Below are 17,582 nucleotides of genomic sequence, written 5' to 3'. Positions count from 1 at the left end.
AGCAGAGAAGTCTAGAGAAAGTGTTCTTTGGTCCTGCCTGTGTAATGGATATCAATAAAGACCAGTTTGATGATGGGCTGGGTCACTTCAACATGTTGGTGGAAGAAATAGGTGCCAGGCTTGTCCTTACTGAACATTGGTGATGATGTTGAATTCACTCACTGAAAGTTTTTCTTGGCATAAATATCAGGGTGTGGTGATGATGACTAAGTAGATGAGAACAAAATTGAAAAATGGAAGTATTATTCATACATTGGACGCTTAACCCAAGAATTACAGACCAGAGTTACAACCCAGAGGGGTGGCAAAACTCTTTGAGAGTGAGCCTCTCCCTGCCGTTGCTTTTCATCCCTCTCCTTGTGCTGGGCCTCAAGGTCTCAGACTCATCTACCCTTCAACCAGCACTCGTGCTTGTTGAATTGCTTTGGGGGTGCCACTCGGCAAGGAAACCAAGTGACTCAATTGCTGCCTCACATGGTGGGAGCAGAAACTTAAAAGTTAAGCAGTAGAAAGAAGCCCTGAGAAGTGTTAAGAGGGGCAAGTTATGAGTAAACTGAAGCCATTAGGCAGAGAAGAGGCATATAAAGTAGAGGATGAAGTAATTGATAACAAAGGAGCAGTTTGGATGCTCTCCAGATGAGAGGTTAACACGTGGGAAGCAATTCTGGAAATATTCAAGGTGATACACAATTAAGTGGTATACTGAATACAGCTGAAATACTTTGCATCTGATGAATGCAGTTAGTGGTCAGAAGGGGGAGAAATCATGTTTCCACTTGGCCTATGGACTTGTGATAGGTGTGCAAACCTGTAAAAGATTCCTAATCCAAACCGAGACAGAGGAAGAAAACTGCCATCTTTTCACGTTCTCCTTAAATCTGTGTTTTTGAAGTTCCTCTATGAGAACTTTATTATTGTAGGGGACCCAAAGATGACAAAACTCAGTTCCAGTTCCTCTGGGGGGAGGGGTTGTCACTGTTTATCACAGTTATATATATATTTTTTCTGTTCTCTGGGCCCTCATTTGGAAGAGAAACTCTACATACAAGTTCTTGCTTTTATACTAAACACTCACTAGTGAGGTCTTTTGCTTGTCAGCAATAATAAGATCTTCCTGTGGGATTTATGAGACCACTTGAAAGGATTTTGAATAACGCATTGGCTAAAAGTAAAAGGAAGAATGTTTAACTGAGGTTCACTTAGGCAGAATTAACAATGAGTGATGTGCAGTCTGCTGTTCCTTCAACTTAAAAATAGTGTGCATAGTGTGCACTTTTTTTTGGATTATAAAACGAACATCTCTTTGTTGTAGAACAGTTGGTAAGTTAAAAACACATATGAAGAAGAAAATAAAATTCACCCGTGATTTCTCCATGCTAACATGTTGCTGATATATCCTCCAGACACAAACATTTGCAAAATTGTGACCATGTCATATATGCAGTTTTGTATCCATCTTTTTCATTTTTTTCCCCAAGTCATAAAATATTTTTCAAAACCATGATTTATAAAAGCTGCATAACAAGACTCTTCCAACAATAATTCTTCTAGAAGACATTAGCTAATAAACTGTCTTAGAAGGTATATGTGAATATTTTTCATTTCCAATCACTTGAGGGTAGCAGTTAGTCATTAGGTTTTCCACCCCTATCTACATGGGTTTCTCATAAATATGAACAAAATTGGCTGCAGAGAAAGAAGACTTTTTTCCCCTTAAAATATGTTATAAAGATTTTGAAATTTTGATTTTAATTTATGAATCCTTTTTTAAAGATGTGGAGAACGTTTTCTTCTTCCCAGGATGTTATTCCTAGAAAAACCTGTAAGCAACCTTGAAGGATAAAGTTCTCTTTGCAAAATGCAATTGATCCAGCTTCTTTCACTTGGTCCATAATTCTTGAAGTCTATTTACTGGCTTATACAAGAGTGAAAAGTATAATTCACCTAGAGTATCATAGGTGATGCAGACGGGAATCTCATGGGACTCTGGAAACAGCTACAGCTGGACCTCACAGATGCTGGATGCAAACACACAGAACTGGTGTGATTCAGTGCATCTGCAGGAAATGGTTTATATCATTGTCCCCTTGACAGCAGGACTTCAGTGATCCTCATCTTTGTTACCATGACTATTCTACTCTGTCTCTACTTCTACTTCTCCTTTGTTATCAGTTACTTTATTCTCTACTTTATATGTCTCTTCCCTGCCTTAATGGCTTCAATCTACTCATAACTTGCGCCTCTTAAGGCTTCTCAGGGTTTCTTTCTACTCCCTGACTTTTTAGCTTCTGCTGCCATCACATGATTGATTTTCTTTTCCTATTTCCAGTTCAAATTCTTGAAAGAGAATGGGTGTGGGTAGTCACCACCGTCCCCGTTTGGATAGAGTGTTCCCATCAGTTTACCTTAGGCCTGGCTGCCCTTGGGTTACATGGTTCTATGAAGCGGGTAGTATGGCATAGATCATGGCTCAGGCTGCTGCCTCAGCTTGGGGCACTGGCTGGAGCAGCTCTCTTAGAGGGATACTCTGGCACACTAAGACAGAATGACCTCTGAGGCACATACTTTTTGCTTTGATTTTTTAAAAAATTATATGTTAATATACTGCCACTAAAGTAACATATTTTTCAAGACAAAATTCTCCTTATTCTTTCACTTAAAATAGTCGTGTTGCATAGAAACAAAGAATAGATTGGTGGTTGCCAAGGGCTGGAGGTTGGGGGAAATGGGGAGATGTTGGTCTACAAACTTCTAGGTATAAGATGAATAAATTCTGGGGATGTTATGTACAGCCTGGTGACTATAGTTAACAGTACTGTATTGTACGCTTGAAAGTTGCTAAGAAAGTAGATCTTAGATGTTCTCACCACAAAAAAAAGGGAAAAAAAGGTAGCTATGAAGGTGATAGAAGTGTTAACTAACCTTATTGTGGTAATCATTTCATAATATATATGTATATCAAACCATCACGTTTACATTTTAAACTTACACAGTGTCAATTATATTTCAATAAAGTTGGACAAAATAGTCATGTTATTTAGCTGTTTTCCGACTGACTTTAATAGAAATATAATTGAGCTAAATTTTTCTTAAAGTTCCTGAAATTTAATATTATAGGGAAAATGTTCAAGCTTTATAATGTTCAACTGGCATTTTAATAAACTTATTTGCAAGAAGGTAAACGCATTTTAATAGTTAATGTGGAATTGTGCCTACAGATATCAGAGGCTAATAAAGACGGGTAAGGAAGGTCTGGAATGTGCTGACTTTCATAAAGTAGGTTAAAAGCATTTCCCTTTTGAAACAGAATGTTCTCAGGCATTTTCCTGGTGCTTTGCTGCTAAAATATAAATGGTTATGTGTAACAGTCAACTACAGACTGTTATTGTTGGAAATTATTTTTACATGCTCAAATTGTAATGAAAAGGAAAGTGGATTGCAAACATAAATTTGTGTCTTGGTTTTACTTTGACTGAGAGGAAAGACAAGTTGCCTTCTTGATCATTTTACCACTGCAAAACAGGAAGTGAAGTCAGGTAATAAATACTTCCTGTCTTCTTGCAGAAAGGAAACAAATATATAAATATACATAGGCAGTCTTCAGTCTTTCTCCACTCAATCCATTCTATGCCCAGTCCTGATATAGCATTAGTAAAATGCTAATGATGTCGTCCCCTTCTTCTCAACCCTGGGTGTATGCTAGATTCACTTGGGAAGATTTTAAAATAAACCCTATATCCAGGCCCCACTCCCCAGTTTTCTGATTTATTTAGTGTGGATGTGGTTTGCGCATTGATATTTTTGAAAGGCATCCTGAGTAATTCAAATGAGGAGACAGGAAGCCACTAGGCAAAAGGACAGAATCTGAACATTCAAATTTTGATTCAAGGCACTCTCTTATCCATCCCCAGCCCAGCTTGCCAGGCTCTGGCCAGCCCAAAGGGCCTCCAATGCCCTCCGTATATTGCTTGTGCTTCTCCTCTTCTGTTCCTTCTCTAGGCATTCCAAGAGTTTCCTCCTCACACATTTTTTTGTGATTCAAATCATGTCCATTTTTCAAGATCTGGCTCAGTTTTTACCTCCTCTGTGAACCGTTCCCTGACTGCCCTTGGCTGGAGGGTTTGCTCCCTCTTCTGAACTCACATAGCAGTTACTCCTTAGCAGATCATCTGAACAATGAATCAATCCTTTACTGCTTTGTGTCATCTCTTCTATTGTTGTGTTCAGTGATTAATCTTTGCTTCACTTTTCGCCTGTTTGTTATCCAGCCACCTACACTGTAAGCTTCCAGCGTTCCTTTGTATCCTTGACAAACTGAGTGCCTTGCACAGTGCAGGTAGTCAATAAATATTTGCCTTCCTTTCCATCCCCACTTCCACAGGTGTGGTTCAGGCCTTCATCTCTCCTGGAGTCTTGCCCTGGTCCTAAGGGGTCTTCCTGACACCAGATTCTCAGGCTCTTAAATCAGGCCAATACATTGGTGGCCCACACTGCCAATGACCAGTAAAACTGATTACGTGTGTGTATTCCTCTGCTCACTCTTGCCCCTCCCCCCATTTTATGATGTAGCTGACCTTTTGGCTTTCTTTCCCTCTCTGGCCCCTCACTTTCCTACTCCCTATTTTGCCAGGACTTGATGACAGAATTCAATTCCTCGGATTTTGATTGCTTGTGTTCTCTAAGGTGTCAGAGTATAACATACTCTCTGGATCTTCCTGTCTGTATTTCTTTGGGTAAACACTTCCCCTGGCCAGACTCTGGCCCAGCCGACCTAGATTATCTTGCCAATCCTCCAACAGTACCCTGGTCTGATCTGTCAAGATTCCCCTCAAAGAGAACAGACACTCTCTACACTGTCTTTAGGATTCTCACCCTTTAAAAGAAACCTGATTGTACTATTCACGTGATTAAAAGTTTCTGTTGTTCTCTCATTGCCTGCAGAATAAAGTCTAAACCTGAACTGTCCAATATCGGAGTTATTAAAATTCAAATAAAAGATTGAGCTCCTCAGCGATGCCATATTTCAAGTGCTCAACAGCCACGTCTGGCTTTGTTATTAGTGCCGTGGAGTCAATTCCAACTCCTAGTGAGCCTGTGTACATCATAGCAGAACCTGCCTTGTCTTTTTTGTGCCATCCTCATTTTCTGGTGCTATATCAGACAATGCTCTGCTGTTATTCATAGAGTTTTCATGGTCAATTTTCTCGGAAGTGAGTGGCCAGGTCCTTCTTCCTAGTCTGTCTTAGGCTGGAAGCTCCGCGGAAACCTGTCCACCATGGGTGACCCTGCTGATGTTTGAAATACTGTTGGCATAGCTTTCAGTATCACAGCAACATGCAGCTGCCACAGTATGACAACCGACAGAGGGAGGCGTGGTTCCATGACCGGAACACGAACCTGAACTGCAACGTGAGAACACTGAATCTTAACCACTAGACCACCATATGTGGCTGGTGGTTATCATAGTGGACAACACAAATATAGAACATTTCCATCATTGCAGAAAGCTCTATTGGAAAGTGCTGTCTAAATACCTTAGACCTCATGAGGCCTTTTACAATCTCATCCTAACCTTTTGCTCTAGCTTGGTTTTTGGCTGCTACTCATCTTTCAGCCCCACCCACTTTCTCAATGTTCCCCAACCACTCAGTACCCTTTCACAACTCCACGCCTTTAAACAGTCCTTCTTCCTGAAATGCCCTTTGACTTTCTTCTCTGGCAGACTCCTATTTACATTTTAAGATCCAGTTCAAACGTCACCTTCCTTGTGAAGTTGCCTTATTTTCCTAAACACAATAATTTCTCCCCTGTGTTCTCCTTGCTTGCTGAACCTACCTCTGTTGCCTTTATCATCATTTGTTATTATTTGCTTATAAATCTGGCTATGCTCTCGGAAGGGGAAGCCTGTCTGATGGTTCTATAGATCTGCCCTAATGATTACCTGAAACTATTTGCTTGATGCTCTTTTGATATCAAGTAATGTAATTTCTTATTTATGTCCTTGTTATTTATGTGTTTGGCATATTTGAGATCACTTAGTGCTTTAGGAGAAGTCCTTCCCCTTTCCAGTGTAAATCTAGAATGACTTCCTGTCTTCCCGGTCGAAGGTCCATTTTTCTTCTGGTTAATTCTGATTGGACGAGAGGGATGTGGTAGGAAGAGTTGGCAAAGTAAAGAACAGAGGGACTATACGTAGGAGCTGGTTCAGCTGTTCTCAGGTTCCAGTCGTTACACCAAATATTCAGTGTGAGTTTGAGAGAAGAGTAGGGAGGGAACATGGAGAAAATAAAGAGAGCCCATGGAAAGAAAATTGAAGAATTGTGTTTGACTTTTTCCAGGCTAAGGCCAAAAGCAATGATACAATAAGATGGGAAGAGTTTTTATCGCCATTTTGCAAAAACGTACATTTTTCCTCCTGGGATTTGACAAGATTTTGATAAATTCTTGTGACTTGAAATACTGGGAAGTAAATCCTCCTGACCAAGAAATTAAAATATCAATGTTTCCCCTCTGTGATGATAGTTAACATCTCTCCGAAAGGCTTACTTTCTTCTGACAGGGCCATAAATTCTACTGGCTTAGAGTCTAAGCTACCTTCACTGATAACTGTCGCCTAGCCACTGCCGAAAATCTTACGGTCAATCTTCTCCCCTTGGGCGCCCCGACCACGCCCATTGCTCAGACCACGCCCACCGAGGGCGCACTCCCTCCCACCGCACGGCTCTGCCTCAGGCCTAGCAGAGGAAGATTCTCATTGGTGGAGAAGTTGTTCTGGTCCCGCCCTGGGGCACGGCGATAGGCCGAACTGGCGTGGGGCGGTGGCGGTTGGCTGCCTGGCGACCGGTCCCCGGTCGTGCCTGTCAGAGTGGTTGGCGGCAGTGGCGGCTCTCGGGGCTGGCTTGTCAGTCAGTGAACGGAGGGGGAAGATGGCTCGCCCGGACCCGTTCTGCTAGGAAGAAGGGGGGCAGTTGGTGCTGCCACTCGGGGGAAGGCAGAGCAGCGGCCGTCGCTGTCGCTGCGAGCCAGACAAGTCGAGGTTCTGGAGGTGGAGCTCGAGGAGTCACTCTGGTGAGTCCTGCCAAGCAACCCACGCCGGGCCCCCAGGGCTGCCCGTGACCGATAACTTTTTTTGTCAGGGAGGAGTCGGGGCGAGGCGTTGGTGGGGAGGGGACCGGGACTTTGTCCCCGGGGCGGCGGCTTCGTTGGGGTAACGGCTCCCGCGCGAGGCGTCGCGGGTGGGCTCGGGGGCCGTCCGGGGGGCGCGAGCGGCCGGCCGGGTGAGAGGGCTTCGGCCGGCGGCTGGTGGCCCCGAAGTTGGGCGCAGCCCGCCTGTGCCTGGGCGGCGGCGGCTTTGTGCGCGCGGACTGGCGCTTTCTCCTTCCCGGCGAGGAGCGGTGCAGACTCCGGCGTGACCCGGGTGCAGCCGCCTCGGCCCGACCGGCGGCCCCTGTGCGGGGTCGGCCTGGGGTGGGAGCCCCCAACCCCACCCCGCCGCGGCGGATGCTCCGGCCTGGCCTCTTCCACCCCATCCAGCCCCTCCCTCCCACTCCAGCGAGGCCACCGCTCGCCGTCCAGTCTAGCGGCCAAAATGGTCACCGTCGACCCCCTCGTCTCTGAAAGCAACGTCCTCCTCGGTCTTTGGTCCCCTGCAGGGCGAAGAGATTCAGAAAGCAACCAGGATTCCTTCCCTGCTCATTACACTGGAGATCTCTTCAGCCCTTGCCCCTTCTTTCTATGAGTTATTCTTCTCCCGAGGCTGATTTTAAAATACTCGAGAATCGTCGGGGTTTTGTCTAAGAATTGTTGCACTAAAACACCACAAGTTTGCACGCTTTGGCAAAACTGGGTATCCGCCCTTCAGCGTGCACATGTGGGCTTTGTACCCTTGGAGTTCAGACATTCCTGAAGGATTTCATTTTGCCCTGGCGGTTTCGTACTGCACAGAATCGGTCCTCTGATACACTGTCACACGCCGGGCAGCCGCTGCGCTCTTCAGGTAGGGGGAGTTTGTTCCACGGGCGGCTGCTACTTGTCTCAGAGCCCGTTCTGTAGGCTGTAGGGCCAGGTTGTCCTTTTGCAAATTATTTGTCCTTTGGGTCACACAGTAGTTTTTGGAACAGGTATACCACTTCTTTGGTTCATGTAACACTTTACAGTTTGAAATTGTCAGCTTTTAAAATCTTATCTGCTCAAAGTCGGAAGGATCTCGGTAAGCTTGAGGCCATCAATGTAATAGTCCTGGGGGCCTTGTTTTCCACATTCTCCTAAATCCACAGACTCCCCCTCCCCTCAATTTCTAAGGATTTTTTTTAAGGACATTTTAAGGTTTACAAGGTGAATATTAGTACAAAGCACCGTATTTGTGAAGTGCAGTGAAAGGCAAGAGAGAAAAGAAATCTTTAGGATCTGCTTGGCCAATAAATAAGTAGCTTCAAAGTCAGTTTTTCAAATAGTTTATTAGTTCCTTTAAACAAAGTGGCAAGGCAGAAAATCATCACCTGTTCAGAAAACAAATTCTGAATTTGGCTTGTTTTATCCTTTTTCGATTTACTACAGTTCTTACCATAGGGGTATTATAAACCCTCTTAGTTATCAACATTAACAATAGGTACCTGGATCTGACTACCCAGATGTAGCATTAGCTAGGTCAGTATGTTATCCCTGCTATGCTTTCTTTGTTATGTTTCTATTTTATGAAATCTGCTCTTGCTTGCATTTTTTAGAGTGGTGTCATTTTGATAGTCAGAGTTTAGATATATCTTATAGTCACCTGTTTTATTCAGGACCCTGTTGCCTGGTATTTATTTTATAATGAATATTAAGAAATTTAAAAAATGTTAGCATCAAGACCATTTTTGGGGTATTAAGTTTACATTTTGTAAATAACTGAAATTATGCCAAACAAAAATTTATTTTGCACTGACCCAGGCTGAATAGGTATTAGGGGTACAGAAATGAATGTCATTGCTCTTGTCATCAAGGAATTTACTGTCTAATGTTTAAGATAGATGAGTAAAGTAACAATTATAATACTATGTAATAAGTGTGAATAGACATATGCCTAGTGTTGTAAGGGAGCAGAGTAGGAGATGGCTAACTCAGGGTGGATGTAGGTAGAGTCAGGAGCACACAGTAGAATTTTGAAGTATGATATAGTTTTGCCAAGTGCAGGAGGTAAGTGAATAACCTTCCAAGAGGAGAATGTAAGTGAGAAGGCAAGGAGGCATAAGAAACTGTGGCAGTTTAGAGAAATCATTGTCAATAATAAGTCTAAAGTCAGTAAGATTGTCATTGACATGACTTGAATGCACAAGTTAGATAGAGAAATGGTGGAAGATGAGTATAGTGAGGGTGGTAGAGGGCCAGACCAGGGCATTGTATCCCTTGCCTACAGGGATGAATAAGAAGACATTTAATGGATTTGTGTTTTAGACCCTCACTCTGGCAGAGTGTGTTAGAATCTGATAGGTCCTGTTACCTTTGGGAAGAAAGAAGGAGGAATAAGGACCCTGAGGGTTTGACTTGGTTGCATTGATTGGAAATGAGGAACACATAAATGGAGGGAAAATGATGAATTCTATTTTGGAATTTCTGAATTTGAGGAAGCTGTAGAGCATTCATGTGAAGGTGTAGATAGATGTTTGGATCTATGGATGTGGAACTTATAAAAGAAATCAGGATTTGAGGGAATACTGGGGGTTGAATTGAAGCCATGTTGATTTGGTTATGTTGAAATGACTCAGGGAAAGTCTTTAGCATGATAAAAGCAGTAGCTAGAGAACAGGCTGACCACGAGCAGAAATAGGTAGAAGAATAACGTGAAGGAGATAGAAGAGTAGTAGTTAGAAAGGTAGGAGGAACATTGGGAGAGATGCTAAGATTGGAGAGATTTTCAAATGGGCAGGGAAATGAGTCAACAATTTTGAATGCAGTAAAGAGGTGGCAAGTAAGTAGAGGACTCCAAGGTCCTGTGAATTTGTCGGGAGTCCATAGGTGATTTTAACAAATACAGTTTTAGCTGAGTGGTGGTTCAGAAACCAGTCATTGGAAGATTGAAAAAGAATAGGTAATGATAAAGTAGACGTGATTGAGTGAGGCATTTCAAGAAAACCGAAGTGAAGAAAGGAGAGAATGATACCTATAGAGCAGTGGTTCTTAATCTTAGCTGCACATTTATAGTCATCTAGGGAGCTTTTAAGAATCTTCATTTCCGGGGGAACCTCCATACCAATTTGAGGGGTGGGATGTGACCCAGGCATCAGTATTTGTTTCAACAGCTTTATTGAAGTATAATTGGCATATAATAAACTATGCATATTTAAAGTATTCAATTTAATGTTTGACATATGTTTACACTTGTAAAACCATCACCATGATCAAAATAATTGAACATATTCATCACCTCCAAAAGTTTCCTCGTAATCTTCATACTTTGTAATCTCTTCCTCTCATCCCTGGGAAACCTCTGATCTATTTTCTGTTACTGTAGATTAATTGCATTGGTTTTTTCCGAAGTGGGTGGCCAGATCCTTCTTCCTAGTCTGTTTTAGTCTGGAAGCTCCTCTGAAACCTGTCCACCATGGGTGACCCTTGAAATACCACTGGCATCTCTTTCAGCATCACACAGCCACCACAGTATGAAAACCAACATACAGGCGATGCAGTTCCCAGACTAGGAATTGAACCTGGGCCATGGCAGTGACTGTACTGAATCTTAACCACTAGAGCACCAGGGCTGGCCGTTGCATAGGTATTTTAAAGTTCCCTGGGTAATTTGCATAGGTATTTTAAAGTTCTCTGGGTAATTCCAATGTGCAAGCATGGTTGAAAACCACTGCAGAGGGATACAGGTTGAAGGAATGTTGTTTGTTCCTTTACATACATTAGGAAAGTGAGAAGTAAGAGATTCAGGGAAGATAAAGTATTTATTGGAACTAAGTCCCTAGGGAGATAGAAGTGAATGGAATTCAGAGCTTTGACCAATCAGAAAGGAAGACAATTCTGGAACAACATCACTAACCAAGAATGTGATGTTAAAGGTAGTATATTTCTTTGTTATCAGCATAAAAGTTGTCATCATGTAATATCAAAATTAGTTCTCTTAAGTACTCAGAAAAATTGGAGAGCATCTTAATATTGTAAAAATGGATGCCGCTCAGGAAAATCACTTAAATGGAGCCTGAGACCCCTGGTACCAACGTGTTATGCTTTGTCGTTTTTGGGAGGGAAGCAGATGGAATTAACAGTTTGACTCTTGCTTATTGTTCAGAGCCAAGTACTGCCAGAGTCTTTTTGACCCTCTTGGAGTTAGGCTGCATATCTGCACTGAGGAAAGAGAACATTTAACATTCGAAAATCTCCTGTTTTAAGCATCTTTGCTCAGAAGAAATCCTGCTTGCTTGCCCTTTGTATATATGCCTTTTAAATACATTGGAGGAGAAAATCAGTCCTCTGTCTCCCAAATGAGACAAAGAAGAGTTGTGATTAGAAGTTGTGGAAGGCCCATACTTTGTATCCTGAGAAAAATAATACCTATATTTCCCCCATCCACTTTTTAAAAAAGATTTCTGGCTCAGGATTTGGATATAGGTAAAAGCTGAGCCCTACCGGTTCTGAGTTCCGGGGTGCGTTCCTTGCTCTTGAGTCTTACCTTTGGCAGGGGGCTGAAAGCGGAATGGCTAATATATAAATATTATTTGACTTTGTATTTGATCATAAACAAAGGTGGAGTGAAAACTTTTGTCTGATTGTTTCTTAGAGTTCTGAAAATTTCTTTCATTGTATACAATTCAATGTATCTTACTATATGGTTGGGTGAATTCCTGTTATCTTTTCCAAAACATTTTCAGCATTTCTCATATATTTTTTCAGATTACTTTTAATTCAGTTTATTAAGATCCCAAAAGAACCCCACTGGAATTTCTAAATTAATTTTTTAGTTGTGATATCACTACAGTATTTTCATCAAGTCATCTTTTTGTAGTTTTGTAGTTTTTTTCATGTGGTTCTGCCTATTTTTAAAATTAATTTTGAGTATTTTAAAACTTGTTGTTGCTAGTGTGAATGGAATCTTTTTCCATTGTATTTTAAAGAGGATTACATCTTCCTGATGGAACATAGAAAAGTAGGTGATTTGTGTATACTCTTTTCCAATTGGTCATCTTATGAAACTCTTAATTCTAATAGTTTTTTTTTTTTTTTTTTGAGGAAGGTTAGCCCTGAGCTAACATCTGCTGCCAGTTCTCCTCTTATTGCTGAGGAAGACTGGCCCTGAGCTAACATCCATGCCCATCTTCCTCTATTCTATATGTGGGATGCCTGCCACAGCATAGCTTGACAAGCGGTGTGTAGGTCCACACCTGGGATCTGAACCAGTGAACCCCAGGCTGCCGAAGTGGAAGGTGTGAACTTAACTGCTGTGCCACCGGGCTGGCCCCTTAATTCTAATAATTTTTATTGGATTTTGTAATAAGGCAGTTGTAGATTTGTAAATGATGATAATTTTATCCTTCTGCCAATATTTAATCCTTACTTCTTTTTTTAAATTACATTGATCAGAATGTCTAGAATAATATTAAATTATAGTAGTGAATAGTGAACATGTTTGGCTCATTTCTCATTTGAATGAGAATGCCTTTAGGGTTTCACAGTTGTGTATTCTTTTTGATAATTTTTTTCGCATATTAAGGAAATAGTCTTCTGTTCCCTTTTTTTGGAATTGAGATAAAATTAGAAAAAAGATATTAAATTTGATCACATGCCCTCATAATATACATTAAGATGATCATATAGTTTTTCTTCTTTTTTCTTTCTGCTTTATCTCCCCAAACCCCCCGTACATAGTTGTATATCTTAATTGCAGGTCCTTCCAGTTGTGGGATGTGGGATGCCGCCTCCACGTGGCCTGACGAGCGGTGCCATGTCCGCGCCCAGGATCCAAACCCTGGGCCGCTGCAGTGGAGCGTGCAAACTTAACCACTCAGCCACGGAGCCGGCCCCTAGTTTTTCTTCTTTTACCTATTGGTTGATGAATTATATTAGAAGATTTCCTAGTAGATTTCACTAATTGATCTCTTTGGAATACAAGGAACCTGATAATAGCATACCTCTTTAAAGTAGTGCTAGATTTGATTGCTCTGTAAGATTGGTTTTTACTGTTCCTTTTGTATTACCTTTTTTAGGTTTTGGTTTCTGAATATGCTAACTTTGTAAAATTAAAAACAAAAAGAGAGAGAGAAGCTTTCCATCTTTTGGTGTGCTCTGGCAATTAATCTCTTTCTTGAAGGTCTGAAATAGTTTAGCTGTAAAAATGTCTAGGTCTTTTTGGATTGAATACAATTTATTGACATTTTAATATGTGCTACTTCCTAAGTACTCTGCGTAATTAATTTTGTTTAATCTGTGCACAACTTTATTATTATCCTTATTCTACAGATAAAGATACTGAGACTCAAAAAGGTTAAGATACTTATTCAAGATCAACAGGTGGTTAGAGGTAGAGAAAGTTTAAACCCAATTCCTACCTGTAGCCATAACTCATGTTTTTTAATCAGTACCTTAATTTTTTCCTAATCAGGACTCTTCCCTCATTCTCTATTACTGAGAAGTAAATTTAATCATTTTATTTGAGTGTCTTATTAAGTGTTTTCCTCTTTGGCTAATTAGTTTCAGTTTTTGGTACCCTATCATAATTTTTACTGATTGTTCTGTGTTGATATCATATCTTATGCTATTTTAACAAATACAGCCCAGTGTGGTTGAGAGAAGATCCCAGAATGGGAATGGGATGAGATTTGTGTAATACAGTTTATATAATTCATATTTTAATTTTTTGGATGTTCAAGATCAATTTGCATTCCTGAATCCTGTTTGTACCTTGTTAAGAATGTTAAGTGTAACACATGAAAGATCAAGGAGTTTTGGAAACAGTACTTCTCCATTCTAGTTTAAATATTTGTCATTGTGGAAGCTTGCATCAGGGTGGCCTTTTAGTGGTAAATGTTCAGTGATATTTGTTTGGTGTGTGTTTTCTTGGACAAAGAGTCTTTTGATTAGCTGATGAACATTAGTTGCTTTCTCATATAAATGTATAAGGATTCCTTCAGTTATTTGCATTTGACTTAATGAAAACATTGTATATGAGTTCTTAAACTGTATTATAAAAATTATTTGAGGTTTCAGCTATTGGAAGACTTGCATTTACACTTTTATAGTATGATTTATAGGCTTGGAAATTTAAGAGAATAATGTCAACCTTAAAAGTGCTTAAATTGAGCAAGCATTTATGAACTCTGTTTTTATCTTTTTGAGCTCTTCAGGTTTTCCCCCCCTTTATATGTAGCTAGCATTTAATTAATTCAGTTAGGGTATTGGTTCTAATCAACATACACATACTATACTACCCACCTCCGCCCATGGAGGGCATAAAAAGTTGCCAGGCTGGCCTCTGTAAACTTACCAGGCACGTCGATGCCCTTTTGATCCAAATTTCAAGGTTCCTGCTGATTTGTTAATCATAGATATTACCGTGGCGGATGGAGTGACAACATACCCCCGAAAGCTGTGGACACTTTAGTATTTAGAAGAGAGAGAGAGACTATTTTTGGAAATTATGAAACTTTAAGCAGATCCTGATAAGGGAACTGAGAGGAAGGTGGAAGTATTTTAGAAATGGAAAGGGAGAGAAGCATCAACTAAGTAGGGAAGGTAGAAATGTGCAAATCAAATAAACTGTTAGAGAAGTACAGAAAATCACAAGAATGTTTATACAGGTGAAAGAACCAGAATATCAAAGTCGTGAGGTCTTCTTAGTAGAGTTTCAGAAAATAAGATGCTTGTGGTAAGGTTAAAGAGAAAGAATGAGTATTGAGAAAGAACTAATAGATTTGTCATTTATAAGGTCATGGAGAGTATATGATGAGAACCAAATACGTACTACTGTAAAGGGGTTAAGGAATAAATCAAAGGTCAAATAATTTGAGGCAGTGGCAGTAGATTAGGCTACTAAATCAGAAAGTTAATCAGTGAAGAATGAGTAAGGAGGGGAGTAACTGGAGGGCCTCGGAATCTGTTGAAGTCTCTCTCCCACCCCACCCCCATCTCCTCTTTCAGGAACTGTAAGATCCTGACATTCGTTCTCAGTTGTCCAGTTGATAAATATTTTGTTAGTGATAATTAGAGCTATCATTATTGAGCATCTACGGTGTGCCAGTGCTTTATTTTTGTTATTTTTAATTCCTAAAACATTCCTGTAATGTAGATGTTGTCACCTACTTTTCACAGTTGAGGAAACTGAGACTTAGAAAGTTTAAGTAACTTGCTGAAAAGTGGACATGAGTGTTTTGGACTCTTTTTATTATGCCTTGTGACTTCTATTTATTGAGCTGTGTTAAGACACGGGGGGGGGGTTATAAAAGGAAGAATATAATCATAATCCCTCTCTTCATAGAAAGGTGTGCAAGAGAAATTTCAGTTATCCTTGCTGTAATTTGTGTTAACTATATTCTCTACTTAAAATGTTTTATGAAAGGATTCCTTTTAATAAGCTCCTCTTCTATAATATTTAATTTTTAACAATTACTTTTATTTGGAGATAAAACATTCTTTTTATCCATGATAATGATAGGTTGAGGGGAAAGGAAGGACAAGTCAAGAAAGGCGAAGGCCAAGAAAAGAGTAAAACTTGTTCTTTTCACTATGAGAACTTAAAATATATTACACAATTTTAGGTAGCATCTCAGAAAGGACAGCCTCTTCATAGAAATCACATTAAGCTGATAACAGATGGTAATCAGGGCAGATGCTTTTCATGTCACCAGATTATACAGCTCCAAAGTTTATTATAATATAATGTTATTTATTGAATTTGAATGCCCTCAATCAGGAATTGGTTATTGATGAAAGAGTTCAAACAGATGTTTAATTTTGTTATAAACACTTTCTTCAGAAACAATGCATAATTGAAAAAGAAATACTTGAACTGCTTTAGGGATTAAACATTCTTACAAGACTTTCAAGTGCTTTGGGAGGAACTAAGATAGAAATTTTTGCTGTACTAATTTTGGTTTCAAATTCAGCTGTAAAGCAATGTCTAAGTTACATTTTGTTATACTAGTATAAGACAATATTATTGAAAACTTTATTTTAAAAATAATTTTATAATTCAGCCTCTGCTAAAACAAATTGACTGTTACCTCAGTTAATATAAATCAACATGATCATACTAAACTATTTATTTCTGCTTTGGTTACTATAATTTTTTAAAACGAGAAAAACAGCTATATTAATAAGATCTACTGAGTTTCTGATTGAGAAGAATCAAAAAAAGTTTTGTAGTGCAGTGAAGATCCGTTACTTTTATTATTATGGCTCTATTAGTACATATTACCACCATTAACTGTGTTTACTTGCATTTTCTCATTGCACCCTCCCTCTGCCCTAACCATTTTCTAATTGAACATCTGAGCCTCTATTGGCAGACTTCGTTAATGGTTGAGAGGCTCATTCCAATTTACAAAAGGGCAGTGACTTACCCTAAGACATCACCCCAACCCGCAAGTCAATTGGAATTTAGTTCTCTTAACATTTCTCTCTTCCTTTGTTGGCAACATTAGAGCAGGGAAAACTGCCACTTAGAATGCAAAAGGCTTTAAAGGGATTAAAGTAGAGCTGTGCTTTGGAAAGTGTATTTCTGTATGCTATTATTTTTGGGGAAAGAGAGAGGATGGAGGGGTGAATGATAGCAAAATGATTGCAAGATAATATTTACATTGGGCTTTCTTTTACATTCCCTCTTTTTCCTCATAGCATTTGTTTTTATCATTTTACTTTATTTGCATATACCCTGATTTGCCTTGATTTGTTTCAAAAGGGATTAAAGGACACTTAATTCTGCTGTTTTAGGTTTACCTGTCCCACCTAATGGACTCTTAATCTCTTAAGTCAGGGACTGTCATGTTTATTTTTGTAAACCGAGCATCTAGGACATAGACATTTAATAGTTTACGAATAAATGGATGTTACTTAAGCACCTCTACTACAAGAAAAGAGAATCAGATTAATTGCTGGGATCCTAGTTTATTGCAGCTTTGATGGTGTCAGTATGCTGAATGGTGTCCCCCGCCTCCCCTCAATTGATATGTTGAAGTCCTAATCTCCAGTACTTCAGAATGTAACCATATTTGGAGACAGGGTCTTGACAGAGGTAATTAAGTTAAAATGAGGTAATTAGGGTGGGCCCTAACCCAGTATGACTGATGTCCTTATAAGTAGAGGAAATTTGGACATGACTTGTATAGACAGAAGACGATGTGAAGACACAGGGAGAAGATGGCTACAAGCCAAAGAGAAAGGCCTGGAACAGATCCTTTCCTTACGGCTCTCAGCAGGAACCAACCCTTCTGATGATACCTTGGTCTTGAACTCCTAGCCTCTACAACTGTGAAAAAATAAGTTTCTGTTGTTTCGACCACCTAGCCTGTGGTACTTTGTTATGGCAACCCTAGCAAACTAATACAGATGGCTTGTATGCTTGGATGTAGCAAAATCCCATATACCTTAACCTGTCTATCCCCAGGGAACAA

General features: G+C 40.0%; 1 protein-coding gene across 2 annotated transcripts in view; it reads left to right on the top strand.

The window, feature by feature from the left end:
* Positions 1–6,842: 6,842 nt before the first annotated feature.
* Positions 6,843–17,582, top strand: part of HYCC1 (hyccin PI4KA lipid kinase complex subunit 1) — a 74,171-nt gene continuing 63,431 nt past the window's right edge. Inside the window, exon 1 of one of the 2 annotated variants that reach the window (XM_014830606.3) lies at positions 6,843–7,068. The gene's annotated coding sequence lies outside the window, so the exon portion shown is untranslated. The remainder of the gene's footprint in view (positions 7,069–17,582) is intronic. The other variant, XM_014830607.3, reaches the window with a different exon arrangement.

This window comes from Equus asinus, chromosome 1 (assembly GCF_041296235.1).
Source record: "Equus asinus isolate D_3611 breed Donkey chromosome 1, EquAss-T2T_v2, whole genome shotgun sequence".
NCBI classification, from domain to species: Eukaryota; Metazoa; Chordata; class Mammalia; order Perissodactyla; family Equidae; genus Equus; species Equus asinus.
The sequence above is the reverse complement of the archived record's forward strand: the minus strand, read 5'-3'. Positions and strand labels throughout refer to the sequence as shown.